Consider the following 12,690-nt stretch of genomic DNA (forward strand, 5'->3'; position numbering starts at 1 on the left):
TCTTCTTCTACCCACATCTCTCTTCCAGGCACCCTTTGTACTTCCTCTGTACCAGCCCTGGGAGCTCTTCAAGGAATTCTGTTTCCCGTCACAGAGAGGTCTATTAGAAACCAAGATCTAGGGCTTCCCTGGTGGCTCAGTGGTTGGGAATCTGCCTGCCAGTGCGGGGGATACGGGTTCGAGCCCTGGTCCGGAAGGATCCCACGTGCCGCGGAGCAGCTGGGCCCGTGAGCCACAACTACTGGGCCCACGTGCCGCAACTGAGGCCCACGAGCCTATGGCCCGCGCTCCACAGCGAGAGGCCGCCGTGATGAGAAGCCCGCGCACCGCAACGAAGAGCAGCCCCCACTTGCCGCAACTGGAGAGGGCCCGCGCGCAGCAGCGAAGACCCAACGCAGCCAAAAATAAATAAATTAAATAAATTTATAAAAAGAAACCAAGATCTAAACACAGGGTAAACTCAGTACTTCTAGAAGTATCACTGCTTCTAGACCCTTTATCAGATACAGATAGGATAAATATTATATAGTAAATTCACATGACACCTTTAAGTGTGGTCCAACACCGCAAGTCTCTTCCTCATCCTCCCTCCCCAACCCCAATGTTATTCTTGACACACAACGCTCGGTGTTGCCATCGTTGCACCGAGCACAATTTTTGTCCATCCCCTCACTGGAGTGTGAAGTCCCATGAGTCTGTGCTATGGATCATTGTATCTCCAGTGCCTTGCTTGGTGCCGGGCACACGGTAGACACTGTATATATTTGTTGAATAAATGGCTACTTTTCCTTGGTTGGTCCCAGGGAATTCCCCGAAGGATTCTGCCTGCACCTTTCAGGTCCCTGCACATCCTCTGCCTCGTTAGGGCCTCGCTCTGTGTTCCAGCTGCCTGTGCTCACCTGATCACAACACTATCCCACCATGATATCATCTGTTGGCTCACGTGACTCTCTATTGCCAGCTTCATGGGTGCATGGGCTGTGGTTTATTAGTCTTTGTTCCCCAAACCCAGCTAATGCCTCACACAGAGTAGGCGCCCCATAAATATTTGTTGAATGAAAGAATAAGTGATTTTGCCGGGAAGTGGAGGTACCAGAATTCAAACTTGGGTCTCCACGGTGACCTCCTCTTTCCCCACGTGTTCCATCACTCACTCCGCAGAGGAGAGGAAAGAGGACCTGGCCTTGAAGACCAGGTAGGATTTGGTGAGTAGAGAAGAGGAAGCAGCTTTCCAAGGTTAGGTGGGCAGTCATTAGCCTGACTGTCATCTACTGCTTTGACTTTGTAACTTCTCTATTTCAGAGTTTCCTGGGTACAAGATTTTTACTTTTATCCTCAGCTCTCCATCCATTTCATATCTGCCTCAAAGTAAGACTCCGCCCAAACGGTACTGAATGTCAGGAGGGGGCCAGGCTCCCAGATGGTGTGTGCGCTGGACCCCCCCTACCTGGCCTGGCTCTGTGGCCTGAAGCTCAGACTTGGCTGTGTTGGCAGCATGGTGTTGGTGCTTGACCTGACAGGCAGGTAATGTGGTCAGTCTAGTCTAGCCCCTGGCCCTTGGCACCTGCCTCAGCCTTGGCCCTGTGCTGCAGCTTGACTAAGTTCTAGCTTGGCTGCGACGGTTCAGACCATCTGGCCTCTCTCCAAGCAGGCAAGAATGGTAACAACAAACACAAGTCCGATACCTCAGTGGCAGCCGCCTCAGATGTTTTAGGGAAGGCAAATGTAAATGCACAAATCGATCAAAAAAACACACTCGTCATGTCTGCCAACAGCCATTAACCCGTTGGCTGGAGATGGGTTGGGAAATGGGAAACCTGCATTCTGGGCTCCACTGGCTTAGGGCCTTTGGTAGGGCCTTGGGTGAACCACCCAAGTCTTTGAGTCTCAAGTGGGAGAATGGGCTGAAAAGAAATCAGGCCTGGGTGTGGGGAATGCCGCTAGAGTGGAGAGTTGGGGCCATATCATGGCATCTTTAAAGCAGTGTATTTTGTCATTGCATGATTGCTTGTGGCCAAAAAATCGTGGACAAAACCTGATGCACACAGGCAGCCATTTAAGGAACGAGCTCTATTATATATTGTTAAGTTAAAAGAGCAAAGATGTAAAACACACACGTACACAGACACACACACACAGACAGATGCACATATAACTTGCATATGCACAGTCTATGTTTCTGGAAGGAGACACACAAAACTGGTACCAGGGTTTCCCCTGCAGAAGGGGAACTGGGTACGTGCGAGTCTGCAGTGAGAGAGAATTTGTGCCATATACTCTTATTCCCATTTGCACGTCTCATCTAGTCTAAATAAACGAATACAATGAGGAGGAAATTATCAACATATTTTTTTAAATGCACATTTTCAAAACTTACCTCAGTTTAAATCTAATTCAAGGGCTTCCCTGGTGGCGCAGTGGTTGAGAATCTGCCTGCCAACGCAGGGGACACGGGTTCGAGCCCTGGTCTGGGAGGATCCCACATGCCGCGGAGCAACCGGGCCCGTGAGCCACAACTGCTGAGCCTGCGCGTCTGGAGCTTGTGCTGCGCAACAAGAGAGGGCGCGACAGTGAGAGGCCAGCGCACCGCAATGAAGAGTGGCCCCCGCTCGCCGCAACTAGAGAAAGACCTCGTGCAGAAACGAAGACGCAACACAGCCATAAATAAAGAAATAAATAAATAAAATTTTTAAAAAATCTAATTCAAATCTATATGATTACATATACACACACACATATTTAACACACAAAGTTTTATATGATATATAGGAAGAGAGATAATTTTGTAGTTCTATACATGTATGAATATGTATAAATATACATATGTGTGTATATGTATATATACCCAACTCGACATAAATGTTTCAATGCAGAAATAGAAGCAGCAGTCTACTCTGGTCTGACTGAGTTGGAAGTTCAATTATGAGCAGTTTCGAGGGCAGAGACCATATTTGCCAGCTCACTGTTGGGCCCCCTCTGCCGAATGCAGCCCCCGCCCACAGTTGGAGCCCAGGCCTGATGAGAAGCCCACAGGTGAGCCCTACCTCACCTGGTGTGGGTATCTAGGTGGAATATTTTTGAGCGTTTGTGTTTTCATTGTCTCATGTTTTACTTTGGACAAAACATTGCTTTCATAGTTTATCTTCCTTGATTCTCCAGACAACCCTGGGAGGTGAGGTTTGTTCCCTGCATGTTACAGAGGAAAAAATGAGGCTGAGACACTAGGGGCCCAGCCCAAACTTGCACAGCTGTCCACTAAGAGGACTCATTGCAACCAGTCTGAACAGTGATGGCTGCCATTTCCTGTGGGACCGTCACCGTGCTTGGCACTGTATGTGTACGGCGTTACTTAATTGAACCCTCACAAAAACTCCCAATGGTGATGTCATGATCCCCATTTTATGGATGAAAGAAAACTAGACTCAGAAAGGTTAGGCAAATGAGTACAAAGCCAGCTAGTCAAGGGCTAAAACCTGGTCTCTGCTTTCTGTCTGTTGCTTTTCCTGCTGCACATGGCTCCTCCCTTAAGCTCTACAGCAAACTTTAGGGCGCATCTGCGTCTCCACCTAGAGGGTTTGTTAAAGCATCAATTGCTGGGCTCCTCCAGCAGCATTTTTTTTAAATTAATTAACTTATTTATTTTTGGCTGCTTTGGGTCTTCGTTGCCACGCGTGGGCTTTCTCTAGTTGCAGTGAGCAGGGGCTACTTTTCGTTTTGGTGCATGGGCTTCTCACTGCGGTGACTTCTCTTGTTGCGGACCGCCGGCTCTAGGCCCACGGGCTTCAGTAGTTGCAGCACGTGGGCTCAGTAGTTGTGGCTCGCGGGCTGTAGAGCACAGGCTCACTAGTTGTGGTACACGGGTTTAGTTGCTCTGCAGCATGTGGGATCGATCTTCCCGGACCAGGGCTCGAATGCATGTCCCCTGCATCGGCAGGTGGATTCTTAACCACTGCGCCACCAGGGAGATCCTCCAGCAGCATTTGTGATTCTGTAGGTCTGGGAAGGAGGATTTGCATTTAACGTCATGCTTCTGCTGCTGGTCTGGCACCTCGAGCTAGGACAGCCTCTGACCCTACTGCTTCAGAGTCCTGCTCAGGCTCTGCTGGAGGGGTCCCTGGGGCAGAGCCTGGACCTGGAGCTGATGCGTGGCCCTCAGACGAGCAGGACATAAGGCCTCCACCTCTGCCCCAAGCTCTTGTCTGTGGCTGAGCCGTTAGCGTTTTCAGCAATAAAAACCACCCCTGGTGTTTATAAGCAGAAAAGCAGTTTATCAGAAGGCCATAGGCTCCCAGAATCACCAGGAAGCCTGGATAGCCAGGTCAAGGGAGCCGCAGCATGGACACAGACCAAAGCTCCCTGCAGATCTGGCCTGGTGAGGGTGTGCCTGCCACAGGCCCTGCAGGACACACGCACAGCCAGGACCTCCAGCACCACTGGCCCTGGACGCTGGAGGCCGCTGCTGGCCCTGGGATGGATGTGCTTCGTGTTGCTTTGTTTCTCTAGCCCTCAAACCAGAGTCTGAAGGGGCAGTGGTCCACCTGGCTCAGCCGGGGTCATGTGCCCCCCATCAGCTGCAAGGGATGCTGGGAAAGTGAACCTCTGGCTTTAGGGTCTCTAACGAGGGTGGATGGCGCCACCTCCTAGCAATGTGCATATGGTAGGAAATTGCCCAGACAGGAGGATCAGATCCCGGGCCGCCAAATGACACCAAATGCCCACGCTGGTGGCAGCTCTGTCCTCAGGCTTTCGGTGGAGGTTAAGGCTTGTTTGTTTGCATGTACTTAAGTCATGTCTGGGCTCATCAGTTAACAATTACTGAGGTACTGCTCTCTGTTCACCGCTAACAAATAGTTATTGAGCCCTCACTTGTATGCAAGGAGTGCAAAGCAATTTTCATTATACAAAGAGGACACTGTAGTTGGATACAAGGAACATACTCTGTAGTCTGTCTGACCAGGCATTATTTTGAGAAAACATAGTGGTCTTCTCCCCTAAACTGCAATGGAGGGGCAGGCCCCATTTTTCAGGGAGCAAAGAAAATGCCTGATTGAAGCATTCATTCGCCTGACCTGTCAGCTCAGGGGCGGCTGTGTGTCCGGCTGTGCAGTGCAGGAATGGCAGAGGACAAGGACAAAGATGAGGTGTGTACACGGCCAAACTCACGTGCATGGCTGTCGCAGGAAACAGGGTCACACCAGGAGGCTGAGCAACAACCAGTTATTTCTGCCCAGGATGTGCTTAGCAAAGAGTTTAGCAAAAGATGGAAAGGCCGCACCACTTCAGCAATGAGCTTGGGTCTCAGACAGTGTGGTTCTCAAGCAGTAGAAGTTTCCATACTGGCCTCTGTATCTCCAGCATCTCCTCCCCTCACACCCATCGTGCACCCGGTCGCCAAAGAATCTTCTAGAAAGTATTTTATTATTCTGTCACAGGGTGGTTCCATCTCCTCACTGGTTCCCCTCATTCTCCTGGTCAGACTCATGTACCCAGTGTAGGCCGGGCCCACCCAGCCCTCTTGGCCACGGCTCCCTACACGGCCCCTGCCCCAGGCAGTCTGGCCACCAGCTCACGTGTGGCGGCCTTGCTCAGTCTCACCTCTGAGTATATGCTGTTCCCTCCAGCTAGAAGCCCTTCCCGAACTTCTCTCCTCTCCAATCTTTTCCTGGCCTTCCTGGATCAGAACTCTCCACTTTCTGGCCATCCAGCTTTAACCTCCCCGCGTGCTCACCCTCTGCCCCATTCACTTAACACTTGGCCATTCATTCATTCATTCAACAGAAATGTACGGAGGCCCACTAGGTACCAAGTGCTGCGGTGGGTGTTAGTCCTGCAGTGAGAACAAGAGGCTCCTGCCTTCAAGATGACAAATGTCCACCAAGTAAAAATCTCGCTACACTGGGGAAAGGGCCACGAAGGGGAAGTTGTACTATGTGGGCCATGAGAGGATGTCACAGGGCAGCAGGCATGCAGCTGGGATTAGATGAGGCCTCCTGGGGAAGGGTCATTTACGCAGGCAAACTTGAGTTGGAGTTAACCAGGGAGAGAGAAGTTTACGAGTATTTCCAGCTACAACTCTAAAACTCTTAGAAGAAAATAGAGGGGAAAAGCTTCATGACTTTGGATTTGGCAATGATTTCTTGGATATGATACCAAAAGCACAGGCAACAAAACTAAAAATAAGTAAACTGGACTATAGCAAAAATTCAAACTTCTGTGCGTCAAAAGATACATCAATAGAGTGAAGAGGCAACCCAACAGAGTGGGAGGAAATATTTACAAATCACGTATTTGATAAGGGGTTATACATTATAAAGAACTCCTTCAACCTCCTCCAAAAGAAAAACTTGATTAAAAAATGGACAAAGGACTTGAGTAGACGTTTCTCCAAAGAAGATTTTTTAAATGGCCAATAAGCACATAAAAAGATGCTCAACGCCTCTAGTCATTAGGGAAATGCAAATCAAAACCACAATGAAATATCACCCCACAACAGTTAGGATGGCTAATATTAAAAAAAAAAAAAAAAAGCCCACAAAACAACAGGTGTTGGGAAGGGTGTGGAGAAATTGGAACTCTTGTGTGCTGCTGTTGGTGGGAATGTACAATGGTATAGCCACTATCAAAAATACCATAGCCATAAAAAAAAAATAGCATAGCCATTCCTCAAATAATAAAAATAAAATTATCATATGATCTGGCAATTCCACTTCTGCGTATATACCCCAAAGAACTGAAAGCAGAATCCCGAAGTGATATTTGGACACTGATGTTCATAGCAGCATTAATCACAATAGCCAAAAGGTGGAAGCAACCCAAACGTCCATGGATGGAAGAATATATAAACAAAATGTGGTATAGCCATACGATATTACTTGGCCTTTAAAAGGGAAGACATTCTAACACATGCTACAACACGGATGCACCTTGAAGACATTACACGAGATGAAATAAACCAGTCACAAAAAGACAAATACTGTATCATTCTACTTATATGAGATACCTAGCGTGGTGAAAATCATAGAGACAGAAAGTAGCACGGTGGTTGCCGAGGGCTGGGAGGAAGGGGGAATGGGGAGTTACTGTTTAAGGAGTACAGAATTTCAGTTTTGCAAGATGGATAGAGTTCTGGAGATAGATGGCAGTGATGGTCGCTCAACAACGTGAGTGTCCTTGACACTACTGAACTGTACGCTTAAAAATGGTTAAGACAGTGAATTATATGTTACGTGTATTTTACAACACTTAAAAAAAATTTTTAAACCCATAAAATATATTTTAACATAAATGATATATTTCCTGGGAGGGGAAGAGCATCCCTAGAAGGCAGATGAAGGCCCAGGGGTGGGGAAGACCTGGCGGAACATGGTGTGGGAGGGGCAGCGGCCGCGGCCGGCTTGGGAGGCTGGACTGGGCATTTGGGAGTTGATCCGACGGGCAGGGAAGCCATTATACCGCATTCAGGCTGTGGGGGGAGGAGATTTTGCTTTAGAAGGGTCACGTGGAAAAGACTGGAGGGACAGAAGAGGCAGGGAGCTGGCTGGGGACTCCAGGAGAAAGATGGTGGCAGTTAAGGGTGAGAAGGAGGCGTGGAAAGGGAGAGACGCGCGTGGCCTTGAGACACATTCATAAAACAGAACAGCAACGGGACTTGGAAGTGGTCCCGAAGGAGAGGAGGACCCAAGGGCAGCTCGGATGGCTCAGGCACCTGGCTGCATGTGGGTGCCATACATCAAGATGCGGACCTCCAGAGGGGAAGGGGTCTGAGACAAAGAATTCCATTCTGATCGTGTTAGGTTTGAAGTACCCGTGGAATATCCAAGCAGAGAAGTCTGCCTAGTGCTTGGGTATTTGAGGTTGGAGCCAGGCTGAGGGTATAAATGATATTTTAAATAAATGCTATTTAAATCTGTGGGAGGGGATCACCCAGGGAGAAAGGGGAGGCGGAGAGGAGAAACAGAGGCTGGCTGAACCCTGAGGAACTCCAGAAGGCTGCAAGAGGAGCCCCAATGGGGCAGGAGGGGAGGACAGAGTGTCAGGGAGCAGGGAGGGGTCGGCTGTGTTGATTTAACAGCATGGAGGTTAGAACAGTCTTGCTAGAGCTGGAGAGGCGGAAACCATGCTGCAGTGGGTGAAGATGTGGTCTGGCTGCAGAGGGGTGGGGTGGGGGACGGTAGCTGAACGAGGGCTCCAGGGCCAGTGGGAGGGGGTGTTTATAGTAGATTTGATCATTTTTGTTAACTGCTTTAAATTCTCCCCTACTGTTTCATCTGGAAAAGGAATGCCTGCTCCTGGCAAGAAGAATTCACACTGTGCGGTGGTGGGAACCCCTAGGCCCTTTCATAACAAAGGGACTCAAGGGTTCAGAAGGCTGGCACTCGATGGTGACCCCCTTCCAGAGTCTCCTGCCTTGAAGGACAGTTCCGCCTCTGGGGCTGGTTGGCTGGTTTCTCACATGGGAGACACCGGAGTGCGCCTGCGCGTTGAAGGGATGGACCGGAGGGGGAATCCTGGGCCCATGCCTGGGGCTCGGTCTGTACCCTGTGCCGGGAAAGGAGGGTGAGCAGGGGGTGCAAGGGCGGGAGTCTCATCCACAGCTGCTGCTTTTTCTCTGAGGGCTGAGGTCCTCAGCTGGGAGTGAAAGGGGGAGGGATGGGGGATGGGGAGGAAAGAGGAGCAAGTCCAACTTGGCTCTCAGGGTCACTGCGTTGGTCTCTGGCTCTCGGTCCCACAGCCTGTTCTCAGCGGAGCAGCCTGACGGAGCCTCTAAAACGTTCAGCGAGATGACAGCACTCCTCCATTTCAAACCCTGCAGTGACTGCTGGCCTCCCTGCCCTGCATCAGCTGGCCCTGCCCCCTCCGACCTTGGCTCCTGTCTCCTCCCTCCAGCCACACACTTTCCCAGAGTTCCCTGAGCACCAGGCATGCTTCTGCCCCAGGTCCTCTGCCCCGGCTGTTCCCACTACTGGACCAGCTTCTTGGCCTTGGCACTATTGACTCTTTGGCTAAGTTTCTGTCGTGGGAGCTGTCCTGTGCACTGTAGGATGTTTACAGCTTCTCCCTTCTAGATGCCAGTGGCAGCTCCACATACACACAGTTGTGACGACAAAAATGTCTCCACATGTTGGCAAAAGTCCTCTGAGTAAGAGGGAGGAGACACCACTGGCCTGAGAACCACTGGCCTAGAAGAGGTTTCCCTAGATACCCACTAGATCTCCTCCCTCCCCTTTTCATGTCTTCGCTCAAATCTCTTCTGCTCAATGAAGCCCACCCTGACCACCTCATTTAATCCTGCATCTGGCCCTGGTCCCAAATTCCTGGTCCCTCATCTTGCCCTCTTCCTTTTTGCCATAGCAATGGTTACTTTCTCACATCCTGCCTGATTTACTTATTTCTTACATTCATTATGCGTTCTCTCCCATTGCAGTGCAAGCTCCCCAAGGGCAGGGGGCCTCAAAAGTTTTAATTACTGATGTGCCCCAAGTGTCTAGAACTGTGCCTGGCATATAGCAAACATAAAATAAATATTTTTGAATGGCTTAGTAAACTCGAGGACCTTAGATTGCTGTGGAGGGCCTCGCTGAGGTTCATGCATGTAAATTCACAGTGATTCTCCTCTTCTGGGGTCACATACTGCCTTGTATTGTAAGGTGACTTTTCTACATGTGGGTAAGCAAGCCCCTTACTTACCAGAGGGCCAGAACCATCTAGGCTCTGTCTTTGTGTCCCCCTCACCCGGTGCAGTGATAGGCACGTAGAAAAACTGGTTTGTAGGATACACTGCGATGACTAAGTTTGGGGCTGGGTTGAAGGAAGGGGAGGATCCCTGATGATCAGAGATGGAAAGGGACAATGAACAAAGGCAAGAGTCGCCCACGAGGAAGTGTCCTGGGAAGCACCCCCAGGCTGGGTGGCGAGACACTTCCAGTTACGCAGAGGGAAGGAGGGCCTGGCCAGGAACCCGGCACGTGGTCAGAAGGCCTCAGATGGTGGGATCTGAGCTTCCTCTGTGGGTGTCGTTCTCCCAGATGGCAGGTAAGATTTGTAAGGGAATGAGCCAGGGCCAGGACCTCTCCACCACTTTAATATCCTCATTATTCATCCCCTTTCTCATTCCAAGAGAGAATTTAAGATATTTAAAAGACTACATGAAAAACAATAAGAGACTACACTAAAAGCAGGGAAAGGACAGTTTCAGGGTGAGGAGTTGACAGTAGAGGAATACGAGGGGACTTCCTGGGTGACAGAAATGCTCTTTCTCTTGCTTTGGGTGTTGGTACATGGGTGTCAACATTTGAGTTGTCAAAACTCATCCAGTTGTCCGCATAAGATGTGCGCGTTTCACTGGATGTAATTTTACCTCAATGAAGCGAAGAAGGCGAAAGAGGAACGAAGAAGCAAGGTGGGGCCGTCACACGCCAGCAACGAGTATAAAATGGGTACCACAGTGCCCCACTTGCTTTGTGTTGGGGGAGGGGACCACAAATCTGCTTTAAATATCCCAGCAGCTGATGTAGGAAGGGTGACTCAGTCAATAACACGATTCTAGGAGTCTCTGAGATTAACAACCAACCAGTTGCTCAGGAAAACTCCTCCTGCTCTTGGTATTGATATCAGTCCTGGAGGAATTTCTCCTTCGATCCTCCTAGCACGGTGGGTAAAGAATTGGCCTCCTGGTCAGTCTCCCAAAGCAATAGAAATAAAAACAAAAATAAACAAATAGGACCTAATCAGACTTACAAGCTTTCGCATAACAAAGGAAACCATAAACAAAACGAAAAAATGACCTACCAAGTGGGAGAAAATATTTGCAAATGATGTGACCCACAGGGCTTAATTTCCAAAATATAGAAACAGCTCAGACAACTCAACAACAACAGAAAGAAACAACCCCATCCAAAAATGGGCAGAAGACCTAAATAGGCATTTCTCCAAAGAAGACATACAGATGGCCAAGAGGCACATGAAAAGCTGCTCAACATCACTCATTATTAGAGAAATGCAAATCAAAACTGCAACGAGGTATCACCTCACACCAGAATGCCTTTTTAATGATGGTCATACCTCAGAATGGCCATCATTAAAACGTCTACAAATAACAAATGCTGGAGAGCAGCTGTCACCAACATTTTTGTCACCAGGGATTGGTTTCGTGGAAGACAATTCTCCATGGACGGTGGTTGGGGGGGGCGGGGGGGTTCAGGTGGTAATGAGAGCGATCGGAAGCAGCAGATGGAGCTTCGCTTGCTCACTGGCCTGCTGCTCACCTCCTGCTGTGCAGCTCGGTTCCTAATGGCGGGGGGTGTGGGGGAGGGGAGGACCCTGGGAGGACCCCTGCTGGAGAGGGTGTGGAGAAAAGGGACCCTCTTACACTGTTGGTGGGCATGTAAGTTGGTGCAGCTGCTGTGGAAAAGAGTATGGATTTTCCTCAGAAAACTAAAAACAGAATTACCATATGATCCAACAGTCCCACTCCTGGGCATAGATCCGGACAAAACTATAATTCAAAAATATACATGCACCCTTATGTTCACAGCGGCACTATTTACAATAGCCAAGACATGGAAACAACCTAAATGTCCATTGACAGATGAATGGATAAAGAAGATGTGGTACATATATACAATGGAATATTACTCAGCCATAAAAAAGAGTGAAATAATGCCATTTACAGCAACATGGATGCAACTAGAGATTATCATACTAAGTCAGAAAGAGAAAGACAAATACCATATGATATCACTTATATGTGGAATCGAAAACATGACACGGGCTTCCTTGGTGGCACAGTGGTTAAGAATCTGCCTGCCAATGCAGGGGACACAGGTTCGAGCCCTGGTCCAGGAAGATCCCACATGCCGCAGAGCAGCTAAGCCCATGTGTCACAACTACTGAGCCTGCGCTCTAGAGCCCACAAGCCACAACTACTAAGCCCATGTGCTGCAATTACTGAATCCCGTGCACCATAGAGCCCATGCACTGCAACAAGAGAAGCCACCGCAGTGAGAAGCCCACACACCACAATAAAGAGTAGCCCCTGCTCTCCACAACTAGAGAAAGCCCGCGCACAGCAACGAAGACCCAACACAGCCAAAAATAAATAAATAAATAAATAATAAATGAATTAAAATATGACACAAATGAACCCATCTGTGAAACAGAAACAGAATCATGGACACAGAGAGCAGACTGGTGGTTGCCAAAGAGGAGGAGGTGGGTGAGGGACGAAGTGGGAGATTGGGATAAGCAGATGCAAAGTATTATACATAGAACAGATAAACAACAAGGTCCTACTGTGTAGCACAGAGAACTATATCCAATATCCTATGATAAACCATAATGGAAGATAATATAAGAAAAGAATATACACATATATATGTATATATATACATATATAACTGAATCACTTTGCTGTACAGCAGTAATTAATACAACATGGTAAATCAACTATACTTCAATTTAAAAATAATTTTTTAATTAAAAAATAGAAATAAAAAAAAGAATTGACCTCCTCACAAAGGTTTGAGAACAAGAGTCATGGGCAGTTCTTGAAAAGACCCTCCTTGCGTGCGGGCTGCAGCATCACCTGGCAGCACACTCTGGTAGAATCAGCCTGGAGGTCGGTGATAAGCTCTGACCCCTGGCCGACCCTCTGCTTCTGGGCTTGGCCCAGGCTGTCTCAAGAGAGCAAGA

Source organism: Kogia breviceps, chromosome 19 (assembly GCF_026419965.1).
Source record: "Kogia breviceps isolate mKogBre1 chromosome 19, mKogBre1 haplotype 1, whole genome shotgun sequence".
In the NCBI taxonomy this organism is placed as follows: Eukaryota; Metazoa; Chordata; class Mammalia; order Artiodactyla; family Physeteridae; genus Kogia; species Kogia breviceps.